This window comes from Neopelma chrysocephalum, unplaced genomic scaffold (genome assembly GCF_003984885.1).
Source record: "Neopelma chrysocephalum unplaced genomic scaffold, ASM398488v2 Primary Assembly neopelma1_87, whole genome shotgun sequence".
NCBI classification, from domain to species: Eukaryota; Metazoa; Chordata; class Aves; order Passeriformes; family Pipridae; genus Neopelma; species Neopelma chrysocephalum.
The window spans coordinates 1,097,023-1,110,102 of NW_020897749.1; the positions used below are offsets into that span (position 1 = coordinate 1,097,023).

Genomic DNA, 13,080 nt, shown 5'->3' on the forward strand with positions numbered 1-13,080 from the left:
TTGAAATAGAGACAGTGGCAACCAGTTTTGGAGGTTTTGGAGATAATTGACAAAGTCAGTCTTGATTTCAACTTGTCAGTTTGATTTCTGTTGTCCAGTCACTTGACTGTCTGATCTCAACAGTACTTCGCCATGTTTTTGAAGTCTGAGTGGTCTCTAAAAATTACAGCGATGCACAATCAGCCCTCCCAGTTCAGATTACTGGTGTCAAATTCAGTGAGCTGTTCTCAAGATTTTGTACCTTGTTTTAAAGTGAAATATATTGTTGTTTTCCTTTCAAAAAATACCCCATCCCAGCCTAATACATGAAGCAAAAAATCCTCAAATAATAACAGAAGCAAAACCTCCTGCTGTACCAAAAACCTCCACCAACTCTTGTAATTCTTCACCTCTGATGTTTGTTTTCCATGTCAATTCTCACTGATACAGTCTAGGTTATTCTTATGCATTACAACCCATTTGGTTTCACCACCCTTCCAGTTTTTGGTGCTGCATGTCCAAATGTAGAGATTTTTAAAGACTTATCTTGCATTCAGAACTATTTCTAGCTGATCTTCTGTGTTCTGGAACTGGAATCAGCCAAATGTCTCTGGTTTAGATCATTGCAGCTGCAGTATCTGAGAGCCTCATGATCTTTCCTCACAATATCCTGTGAGGCAGGAAGGATTTGTATAGACAGTAAACTGAGGCACTAAGGGCAAGTCTATAAAGATATTTAGATATGATTGTGGGTATGTGTTCTCTCTTGTTGTGGAATTACCTTGTTAAACGTTGTATCGGGTTCGAGTAGGTGCTTAATTATCCCTTGTGGATTTTCTCCTGACTTCCCTTGACATGGGAAGTCTGAAACCAGGTCTCCCATGCCCAAAGTTTATTAATTTGTTAACAGGGAGCTTTATAATTTGGTGGTTTTTTTTTTTTTGATAGATCAGGATTTTAGTTCTCTAGGAATATTAACTCTTCCACTGGGGTTTCTTGTTAAAAGCGACAGTAGTACAAAGAAAGCCATGAAACCTATATTCTAATTAGATCTCTTCCTTTTTCTGCTTACCATGACACAATAATCTTTGCAGATGGAGTGGGACTGCTGCTATATTCTAAACTCCTTCCAGTTGGATCCTTCTTTCTTTGTGACTATCCCTGCTTACGCTTCATTTTTGGACAAGTAGTCTGTTGGGTTGATTTTTTTTTTTTTTTTGAGGTGTGTGTAGCATTAGAATTCAGGAAAATCCATTCTCAGGAGAAGATTTTAGATGTGGAGCACTCCTTAAAATGTAGCCCTAAGCTGTTACCCAGAGAGAGAGAGAGACATGAGCTGTCTACACTTACCTGTTCTCCGTGGTTCACGTTTAGGGAACACCCCCCCTGATTTTTTCCTGAGTTACTTACGGATTTGTATGAGCATATATTGTAATATTGTGTTGCAGTACCTGTCAGTATTCTTGGTGAGGTCTAGAGAGTTGTGTAAATGACTTTTTCACTTTAGAGCTCCTGCATGAAATTCACTGTCTAGGATTAAGCACTCTGATCCCAGGTTCTGGTTTTGGACATACAACCCACACTGGAAGAGAGTAGCCCTGCAGTATGCAATTTTACATTAAAGTCTCATGGATCACTTTCATATCCATACTTGGAGAGCTTAATTAATGGAACTAATTACTGTTCCAGATAGATCTACATGTCCCGACGTGAATTAACACAGGGTTTGAGAAAGCAGGTAGGAAATGAAGTTGTCACGTTTGTGGCTGCTTATCAGCTGTTGAGTCTAAACACTCAGCTCTCCGTGGGAGTTACAGCCGTGGCCCAAACAGTTCTTTTTCCCAGAAGGCATAATTTTCTCAGCTGAGAGAACACAGGTTTCCTAAATAGAGAATCGCTGCTGATAATCCACTTCAAAAAATAGGGAGCGAAACCCCGTCTTCTGGCTTAGGAGGCACACTGACCCACTCCTGTGATACCCACAAGCTGTAATGTCATGCCCGTGGTCGTCTTTGCCATTAGGAGAGGAACAGGAGCCCTTTCTGAGAGGCCAGTCTGCTTTTCTTTTTGCTTGTCTCGTAGCCAGGGTGCAGCTGGCTTTGTCTTCACAAGGAAAATTGCTGCTGCTGTTGGCTGCGCGGGTTCGCTCTGTCTCGGGAGGAGAGAGACTCGCAGTTCTAATCTTGCCTTGCCTCTGGTCAGGCAGCTGATTGTTTTTCTGGTTTGGTTCCTCCGGGTGGCATCTGTCTTCAGGAAAAATTTCCTTACAGCCCAGTGTGGGCTGCTGAGCTGTGGCTGCCTCAGCACCGCTGTTTCTGGCTGCTGCGCTGAATTAATTATGTGAGCTGTGATGTAGGTGCTGGAAATGTTTGTGGCTGTTCAGAACGGAGGAGCTGCTTTTAAATGAATTTCTTTGTCATCCTCTGAAGCCTTTTTTCGTTTGTTTTGACTTTACTCTTTTTTTTTTAATTTTTTTCCCCTGAAAAATAATACTTCATCTTTCACATGTATAAAAATGGGGTTGGTGCCACTAAGGGTGCCTTTCCTATTCGTTAATGTCTTTTGTGATCTTATTCTCAATATTGAAAGTGGTTCATGTGCCTACACAGTATTTCACTCCTGTCTCCTAAGCTTTATCTTACTGTAACTTTCTATATGTATATGCTTGTTTAATACTAAGCAACTGTTTCTTTGTTGTTCAATATGTTATATTTTAACTGTGTCTAATTGACTTGGTATTACTTGAAGGTTTCTCCTAAAAACCTGTTTTAAAGGACTGAAAAACAGTGTTCTTCAGAAGATTGGGTTAAAATCGCTTGATGTACAGAATTAAAAATATGTGAACAATGTGGCTGTACACAGCCAGATGTTGCAAGATCAGCATGAACCTAACAAAGCCTAGAAGGGATTCTGCTCTCAATAGGTAAAGACTTGAACAAATACATGGGACTTGCAGTGTTCCCCCAAAGGCCAAAAGAAATGAATTCTCTCAAATCAGAATGTGATTTCTCTGGAAAAGTTTACTCCACTGAGAACACCTTCTCAGCATCTCCTGGGACTTGAACCATAAAGGTCTTTGGTTCAAAGCAAGCTGGAGTTTGCACAGGGCAAGGGTAGAGAAATAATTAATCTAGTGAAGACTGAGGCACTCAGTTATCTTGTGTTTCATGGAGAAAATGTGTACATGTGGTTGTGTTCTTGCCAGATGAATTATCCTATTGTTTTCTGTTGAAATATTCTCATATTAACCAGGGAAGAGCTTTAAAGGTTCAAATTTTTTGTGTGTGTGTGATTCATCTTTAAGAAGTTATAGTGGTTTTGGCTGGCATAGTGATTTATGCCATTCATAGCTGTAAAACTGAAGTTCTTCATAGTCTAAAAATCAACTCATATAATAGCAAACAATTTTCCAAATACAAAACAAATGTGTGTTCTGCAATGTTTGGATTGCTTTGCCTAAAGTCAGCTGCTGAGATGCCTCTGCTGCTCAACAGTTTCACTAATCAGTGGCTAAATAAAGTTAATAAGACTTACAGGTAGTCAAAACCTGTTTAGGTATTAAACAAAAAAAGTAGCATCACTTTTATGCTCTGTTTTGGTTTCTAGGGAAACCACAACTAAAGACACAAGTTAAAAGCGTGCTGTAAAGAAATGGCAAAATTCCATTAAAATAACAGAAACATTTCTTAACGTTTGCTGGTGTGTAAAATATGTGGTGTGGTGTATTGTAGCCTGCCTTCAGAGAGAACTACTGTTGAAAATTGAACACAGCCCAACTGTTGTGCAGCAGATACTTAAAGCATTACTGGGACATCTTTGCCTACTCCACTCCTACAATCAATTTGTGTTAACCATACCAAAATCTGGATTTTGAGGATATGCACGTGCTGAAGTTTCCCGTACTGTTTCTTCAGATGTTTTGAGCTTGACTGATGTGTGTAAAAGTTCCAACTGCAAGTGTTGCTTTAAAATGAAAATTAAAATTAATTTTTTGCATTTAAAAAACACGCTGTTCCAAATAAAGGAAGGGAACTCTCTTGTTCTATTTCAGTGGAGGAACCTGTAAAAACGCTGCTTGTGTGAAATTTCTCCTCTTTGTGGGCAAGGTGGGGAAGTGGAGTGGAGCAGCAGTTGGAACTCGAAAATGGATATTTCTGTATAACTAATAAAATTACTCTTCAGGTCACCAGGGCTGCAGAGTCAGCTGTTGTGTCCAGTGGATTTTGATTAAATTGGAGCGCAACATTTTCTTTTCCCCTTTGTGTGAATCTGGCTCTTTGAGGCAATGCCCTCCTAAAGCATGTACTGTTTCAGTCCTTATTTCAAACATTTCCATTCTTTGTACCTGCTTTGAGCACTAGGAATTTTTTCCTTCTGCCTTGACCTTGGTGTACCATGCATTTGTGAAGCTAATAAGGTAGATTTAAGAGAGTAGCCTGTCCCTCAAGTTGAGGGTGAGAGTCTGTGAAATAAAAACACAGTGTGTTGTAGAATGGAAGAGAACAGAAAGAGATGTTTTAAGAGGAGGGTAAATATGCCTTTACATAGTTTCTAAGTGGCAGGGGAAGAGATGATGCACTCTCAAAAGGTCATATTTTCTTTCTTTGGTAATGTATTTTTGTTGTTTGTTAACCTGTTTACAAGCTCTAAATTAGATTTTTATACTAAAAGTCTCTGAGCCTTATTAAACCTCCAAGGCTGGCTGGATTTTTTGGGCAGGGGGGTGTTTAAGCCTGTTTTTCAAAGAATGTTGAGATTATTAGATTATGCTGACTGTTAATTCCGTTTCTTGTGATTTTTTTCCATGCACTGTTCAGTTGGTCACATTTATCAGAAGCATGGAAGTCTCAAGGAGAGTAGATTCTTGGGCATTCCCCATAGATGGTCAAGTAGAGGAAACTGCTACTGTTCACATCAAAGGAAAGAATTCAGTAAGAACACGAGACTCATCAGTTGTTGGAAAATTAATGCAGAGAAGAGACCTTTTTAAACACACTTATTGCAGAAATTCAGCAAATCAGAGAAACTCATCCTTACTCTATTATGTGTGTGTGTGTGTATGTGTGTATATATATATGTATATATTATGCCCTTAAGGTAGACAAGTCTTTTGTATGTTTAAGTGTACAGTTACTTTTAACCTGTTTGTGGGGGACTGTACAAATGGTTGTACTGATAGAACTGAGGCAGTAGAGTAGGGGTGGAAACGGTGCCAAAAGAAGTGCTTTGCCAAAAAGGTGGCTCCTCTTGTTCTGAGATGACACAGATTTTAAGATTTTTTGGAAATTAGGATGCGCAGAACAACTTTTTTGTAGGTGGAGTCTCTGATGTATCAAAAGGGGCAAACTCTTGCTTTAATCATAATCTGGTTAAAAAACTCCAAAATACAACAATTGCAAGGTACGAGTAATTCAGAAAAGAACGTTTCCTGGTTTAATTGCCCAGTGAATTACATTGTCACTGCTTGTGGTTTAATAACATTTTTATCTTGCATTTTTTCAAGGGCAGAAAAGTTTTGGACAACTTTTAACCAAAATATGTAAATAGTATCTATTCACCACGTGTTTTTGGAAGCTTTTGTTCTGAGAAAGGAGGTGGTACATAAATAGGTTGAGAGCTTAAGGAAAGCTCTTGAGTTGAGCAGTGCTGTGCCAGCTTTTTTTTCTATGAACTTCCCCTATTAGAATATTACATGTATCAGTTTCTAATTCAACCTGAAATAACTGTATTTATGGTATGTTGGGCTCTATTTTGTTCTTCATTACCATGGCAGGTAGCAGAAGAAAAAGGGAAGGTTTATGGGTATCTTTTTCTTCTCTGTTGCTGGTAGGAGTTGATATAACTCAGACTTCTTTTATTTTTCAGTCAGAGTAGTATTTCAACTAGTTTTTAACGTACCTATCTATGAACTGTTGATCAAAACCTAATTCTCAGAGATGAGCATTACTTCTGCTGTCTTGGGTCAGTGTTGAGAAAAAATGTCTTGATCCTGTGGGCAGCAGCTTCAGTGGGTCTCTCTTGGCATTAATTGATGCATTACATTTTGCACATTGCCTTGTGTTTGAAGGAAGCTGAAAACATAGGAGTGCAAGTGTATTTTGCAGTATAAAACTTTTGGGTGGTCACATACATAATGCAAACAAGGGAGAGATGTTATGTCTCACAATGTCTTACACACTGTAAGACAATGTTTCTGCAGGCCCGAGGAAGACTGAGTTACAGTGAGAATTATCAGGGGTTTGTGAAAAATATGAATCCACAAAGGAGATAGAGGAGGCTCTGATGGATAGAAGGTATTTAACTGGAGCTTCTGGGAGTCAGTATGAGATGTTCTTGGTATATGTTCTTGGCAATCACGTTCCCATGGTGATAGGAAAGCACTCAGTTTTCTGTGTCTTGGTCTGGGCTTGTATTGGACAGATGGAAATCAAAATACAGATCTTATACTTCTTGCATAATTAACATTTGCATCTCACTGCTGTGAGATGTAACTGAGGCCAAAAGATTAACAGGATCAGGAAAGAAAAGGGATTATTCATTTACAGTACATTATGTTAGGTTAAATGAAAGTTTTGTAAAGCCTTTGTGAAGAATTGAAAAACCATTATACAACAGGGAACAAATAAAGTGCTAACCAAAGGGGATTAGGAAGAAACTTCTCTGGTAAGTAGGCTATTCCATGGGTGTCCACTGTGAGGTTTCTTGTACCTTGTATTAATCATGGTCAGGCAACTTTTTAGGTTAAGTGATTCATCTCTTCACAACAACTCTTTATGGCCACTTAAACAGATGCTCTCTGTTGACTTGAATAGAAACGTGTAGCTGGAAAGACTGCTTAGGGAATCCAAGTTTAAATTTAGTTATACACGAGATCTCTTTCCAGAAGAGAGAGCCTCTGGAGAAGGGCCAGGGTCTGCCCCCATCAAAGTGTAACCAGAAAGCTGACAAAGGAATAGCAGGGCTGTTGTTTGCAGTAGGGGTGTGTGGTCAAAGTTGTGAGTGAGGAGGAGCATTTGGAGCGTCACATCTGTGCTAGGGAGGCCAGTGGTGGTATCAACCTCACCAAGTAGAGAATTTTTAAAGCTAAAATAGTGGGTACGTGATGTAGAACTGAAAGCACGTCTGATTTCAAGTGTGATAATAAAAAACTCCCCCTTATTAGTAAAAATTGGTATTAAAAACAAATAAGGTGAGCTCAGCAGCTATAAAAATGGCCTTAAATATGATACATGTGTTTTTGTAATTAGGCAGGACAAAAACCTAGGAAATTAATTATTAATTCTACCATTAATTTAATAGCCAAACTGATGATTCATTACACAGGTAGGATAGATTAGCTGTGAGCTGAAGTAATACTGTACGATTTCGAACTTGCACAGTGAAGTAAAATTTGAAAGAGAAGTTGTTTGAAGGGACTTCCTGATCTTGTAGTCTACCTGTTGACTCCTGCAGCCAAATTAATCTCTGAGAGCATAGATCTCAGTGAAATGTGCAAGTACAGAGGGCTGATATTTAAAAAATAATGTAAAAATGAGGGACATCAAAGAATAAACTCAGTGATGATGACTTATCTAAGTTGTACCTCTGCTGCGGGGTAATTCCATCAACAGAAGCTGCTTGACAGAGAAGTGACTGTCCATACTCTGCTATTTGGAAGGGTGCCATGGATTTTTTAGATTTAAAAAAAGAAAAAAAAAAAGGTTTATTGAAGAATAAATATAGTAAATACCTTACATGGCTTCCTTCCTCCTCATGAGACAAAGAGTAGTCCAAATGGGGGGCTGGTCTTCACTATTTTTCTGCTGCCCTGGGAGACCAGGGGTCCCAGCTCCACCTTCATCAGTTTGCTCACTGTCCTCTCCTTCTGAAATAGCAGCCTGTGTTTTCTCCTCACAATGATTATGTCCTGGTTAGCAAATAAGGATGAGAGGCAGTGGCATGGTTTGGGAAGCACTGTTTGATGTAGCCATGTGGAGTTACAGTATCTGCCTTTCTCAAGCTATTTAAATGCAAGTACATAAGAAATACCCTAGTCTGTTTTTCCTGATGGTGTTTAGCAAGCTGCTAAACCTCAAGTAGTGCCAATAAATGCCTTTATTTCAAAATTTACATCTAACACTTATCGTGATTGCATGATGAAGGATGAATATCTCTGCAGGCAGGATTTCATGAGCCAAAGGGAGTCATCGTAGCAGATTGTTGTCGAAAGATGCAGCACCTCTGCCCCTGCTCCCCAACCACCCCCTTCATCTCACCTTTCAACTTCTTGGGCTAGTTAAACACCTCTGTGGCCTGATAAAGCAGTGCCAAAAAAACCAACCCCCCCCAAAAAAGAGGAAATGGTGAGATTTCCACTCCCCTCTTGGGTGGGAGACAACTGAAGGGCTGACTGTTGACTAGTCCACAGGCACCTTTTGAAAGGTGCAAAAGGATGAGGACCTATGTTCTGACACAGATCACCACCTGCTTTTGAATGGCCTTAAGTGTTTCCAAAAAATGAAGAGAAAATGCCATTGTCAAAATAAATGGGAATGGGGAGAAGGCAGAATGCTTGAGACTGGATGAGTTGGATTTCTAAAATCTGCAAGACGAGGCAGCTTGCATTTAGTAATTTAGACTGACTGGAAAGAAATCTCTCTAATTTGTTGATGTTATGTATTTGTTGATGTCAGTAAATCTTAAGTGGCCAAGGAAGCTGCAGAGGGAGTGGAAAAATGAGCGAGTCAATAATGTCAAAAAATGGGGCAGTTTTATTTTAAAAGCTGGAGGTCAGTTGCACTCGCTTGAGTGACTAGATAATTTTATTTGCTGATAGACAATTTTTGGTCAGTAAATATAATCTAATGTCAATTCATACAGTTTTCTGTGGTAGGAGAGAAAGTCTTTTCAGATGAATTTGCTGTAAGCTTTTTCAGTTCTTGTTAAGATTAAAGCTCTGTTTTGTAATTGTATTGATAAAATGCACTCCTCTATAATGTATCTGATTTAGAATGGCTTACTTCATTGATTACCAAATTAAAGTGATACAAAATCAATAGTAACACATACTAAAAGGATTAAGGACAGGATAACTGAAAAATCTCTATATAGTTGTTAATGGAAAGTCAAAATCTACTAGCTGTGTCTTTTTCTACAGCAAGTACTCTTCCATACCTGCCAGTGATGAGGAAGAAATACAGAAACTTCATTGGTAAAGTTTTCATAGGATGCAAAGATGGGTGGAGTTGCAACTTGCAGATCAGTTACTGCAAAGGGATATAGGAGTCACCAGGTTTTTTCCAAGAAACGGACCCATATATTTTAATTTAGCTAAATACAGTGTCTGTTAAACATGTGACAAAAGAGATGTAGATTTTTTGACAAAGGAGTTTGTGCTCTGAAACACATATACTCTAGAAATCAGTTGAATTGTGATGAATTACAGTCTGGAAATGGCTTTTGGAGTGAGATAGTACCTGTGATAACAATTATAATACTTGAATTGCAAACACAGTTGAGTCTAACCTTATGGTGCTGCTAGGAAATTTGTAACATCAAAAGAGTTGCTAACAAAGCCAGAGGTGTTTCTGAGAAGAGTTATGATGGATTCAGCATATGAAAAGCCTGTCAAACTGAACTTAAAATTCAGAATCTTTGGTTACACCAAGTTTGATCTAGTGAACAGTAACTTGCTCACAGAACATAAGGGGACTTCTGTTTGAGGAAGCCTCTTTAACCAGCCCAAGGCACATAACAAAAATCCAGTTGCTGGAAACAGGTCCTAGGTGATTTCAGTCTTAAAGCATGCCTTATAAAAGAGTTATAGTTAAGAGCTAAAGGTAAGAAAAAAGTATATAGCTCTGCCTCTTAAATTGCATTAATGAGAATACAGTGTTCTTAATCTAATCTGTCACCTAGAAGTTGAGGCCCAAGTTACCCAGGAGAGTTTAATGGCCTTCTTTTATTACAAAAGTGCTGTGCTCATCTCAAACTCTGGTCAGAAGTCAAAGCCTTCACTCCTCCCTGTTACCTTCTCCCTTCCCCTCCATCCCCTATCCAAGTTGTTTATAAGCAAGAACCACGTGCAGGGTTAGTGCTGATGAGGCCAAATGACATTCAAACTGCAGAGGGGCAATTCCATTGCAGGCTTGTCCTCAGCATGCATGAAATGCCGTGAGTAGAAACCACAGCAGACATAAGAGCTGGAAAGGACAAAAGCAATCTGTATTTAAACCTTCTGCATTTTTGAGATGTACAAAACTTGCCTGTTTGTTGGTACAAAAGACACGAATGCGAGTGTGTGCGTGTGTGTGCGCACACATCCATATTTGGTATTTGACATTAAATATTTATTTGATATACCAGTATTAGCTGGTACTACTGCTACTAATTCTTTCAAAATTACATGTTCACTTCAAATTCACATCTTCTTCATTTTTCAGCTTCTCAGGTTCCACACTCTGCCACTTGTATGTCCATTCCATTTCATTCTGTAAACTGTGTAAACCTATTGGCTTGCAATACAGACGGAGAGCCTTCAGTTTTTAATTCTTTGGCTTTTATTAACATGCAGTGGACTGTTAATGTTAATATGGTGTAGTTCTTAAAGTGCAAATTATGCCAGGCATATAGGGGAATACTAATTTTTTCTTCCTTCTGATGAATTGTGATTTTTTTTTTCTTTTTTCCCCAATTGAATGGGCTTAGAGTCATCATTTTTAACATTAAATGGCGTGTTTCTCTTGCTCAGTGGTTGTACCCTGCTAAAGCTTTGTGTGTTTCCCTGGTCATTTTAATGCCACCAGCTCAGCTGTTGCTTTGAAGTGCTGCTGATTAGTCTGAAAAGAAATTTGGAAGGGAATGCAGAAAAGGGTAGAGAAGAAAACTAAATCTACTTAAGCGAGCAGCTTTCAAGTTAGTGATGGATTAAGGCCACTTCCCACAGGTGGCGTAATGGATAAAGCTCACAGGTGTACAATTATTGGATGAATAAAATTTATAGCTGATGTCCAGTATGCACATTAAACTGCTCCTGTTTGCTTCTACATAAATGTACATTCTCCTGTGAGACAACTGGCACCACAGTGGCCTCTTGGGAAGTTGGAAGTTGAATGTTCCTGGGTGAGCTTGCTGTGCCCTCCTTCAAACACAGGCATCACTTGCAAAGGGATGGTTAAGGCAGGTACAAGAATGGGCATTTTGTGAAGTCAGCACAAACAGAAGTGGCTGATACTGAGCTTATTCCTTATCACCTGCCTGCTCTTTTGGAAGCAGATAAGCATCATGTTGTTATTTGGACGTTCAGCAGATTTCTAAAGGAAAGAGAGGTTTGTGTTATTTCTTTCTGACTTTTTCTTTCAGCTCTCCCTCATAAACAGTTGTCCAGTTTTAACCAAATTGAACAAATGATGATATTCCAATGATATTACGTTCCTGTTGAATAAGTTAGAGATAAGATCTTTAGTTCATGTGCAGTAGTATAGGCATTCTTAATGCTCCAGGTACAAGATCTTTCTTGTTATGATTTTTCATGGAAATAGCTACTGTATTTTCATGCTCAAAAGTCCTCAAAAAGCAAATCAAATGCTAGGACTTAGCAAGAAAAGATCAGAGTGAAAAGCAATATAAGAAAAAATAGCATTGTGCCACAATCCATTAATGCTTCTTTCTCTTGGGTACTGCACTGTGCAGCTCTTCTCCTCAGACATTAGAAGAAAAAATATGTAGAAAAGCAGCATTAGGAATTACTTTACGGAATTCATTCACACTTTTTATAAACAACTGTGTAGACTTGAGATTATCATCCTTGAAGATAGAGCTAAGGGGGGATATGACATAAGTTAGTCAAGTGCCATGGGGAGGGAATAGAGACTTACAGTTTGTGGTCTCTTTTTGTGCAAGAAGTGGGGGAAATGGAAGTAGTGCTACAGAAGGAGATAGAGTCAAAGCAAAATAAATAAAAACGTTCTTCAGTGTGTACTTAAGCCATGGGACTCCTTGCTGCAGGCTGGTTCCTATATGTTTGCAGGGATTCAGTGGGGTGTTGATGCGGATTCATGGCAGAGAAAAATCTTCTGAGAGTTACTTTAGTGTTTAGCAACATCCTCTGTCCCAAAAATTACTCTCATTTGTCATTGGGGGCAGGGGAGGGTGGGCAGTGTCTCACGTACCTTCGGTGTTCCTGCACTTTTGCCTGAGAATTAGCTTTTGGTTCCTGCTTCCCAAGATATCCATGGGATATCAGCAGGGATACATGGGCCCTTTCCCCTAAGCCTGTAGGGCTGTTCTTATTCGAAACCACAGCATGAGTGGAGGAGAGGAGTTGCAGGCTTGGATCAGGCAAAAGTAGTGAGCTGTGCTTGCAGGATGCAGAAGGGAGTGGAATAAACCTGTGTTTGTAGGTAAGGAACAAAGGACAGGTTTTGTACGTGATGAACAATGGTTTGTCAGTCACAGGGTAACTTTGGATTTTTAGAATGAGACTTTGAAGGCTGATACAGAAAAAATACAATTAAAATCGGAAATATTACCAAGCACTTGTCGGAGAGGTGCTGTCTTGTGGAAGTCTTAAAACTTGTCCAGAAGGATTTGAGTTTCTGACTTCTCTCTGTCGGAGAAGTGTGTATGGTTGATGGCAAAGTGCAGAATAACAGGCATTTTCTAAATGCTGTAGTGTTTCTTAAACTTCAGTACCTTGCAGCAAAGAGAGAAGCCATTTCCTTCGCAGGCATCGCCTCCTGTAAATAACAGATATTCACTTTACATGCTGAGCCAGTCGTCGAACTAGGAGCATATCCAGAGGTTTATTTTCCTGTTTTAATCAAGGAAGAATGGATGTGCCTTTTAGTCGGTGTTTCCTTTACAAGATGCCGTAATTGGTGTTTCGCTGGCTGAGTGTTTAAACTCTGTAGCCAATATGAAGCAGATACAACCTCTTTCTCATGGCCAGCTGTGCAAGTTGCTATGGGAACTCGGTGGGGACTATCTGCAGATTACTGCTCCGGGGACCACACCTGGCTTATTTGCATTCAATTTAAGTTGGGGAAAATTCAAAAGAAGAAAAGGGGAGTGTGGACCGGGCCGGTAGGCAGGCAAAAAAAAAAAAAGGGCTTGTCATTTTGA

General features: G+C 39.3%; 1 protein-coding gene across 8 annotated transcripts in view; it reads left to right on the forward strand.

The window, feature by feature from the left end:
* POU2F1 (POU class 2 homeobox 1) overlaps positions 1–13,080 on the forward strand; it is a 129,245-nt gene that overhangs the window by 31,935 nt on the left and 84,230 nt on the right. The window lies entirely within an intron of this gene.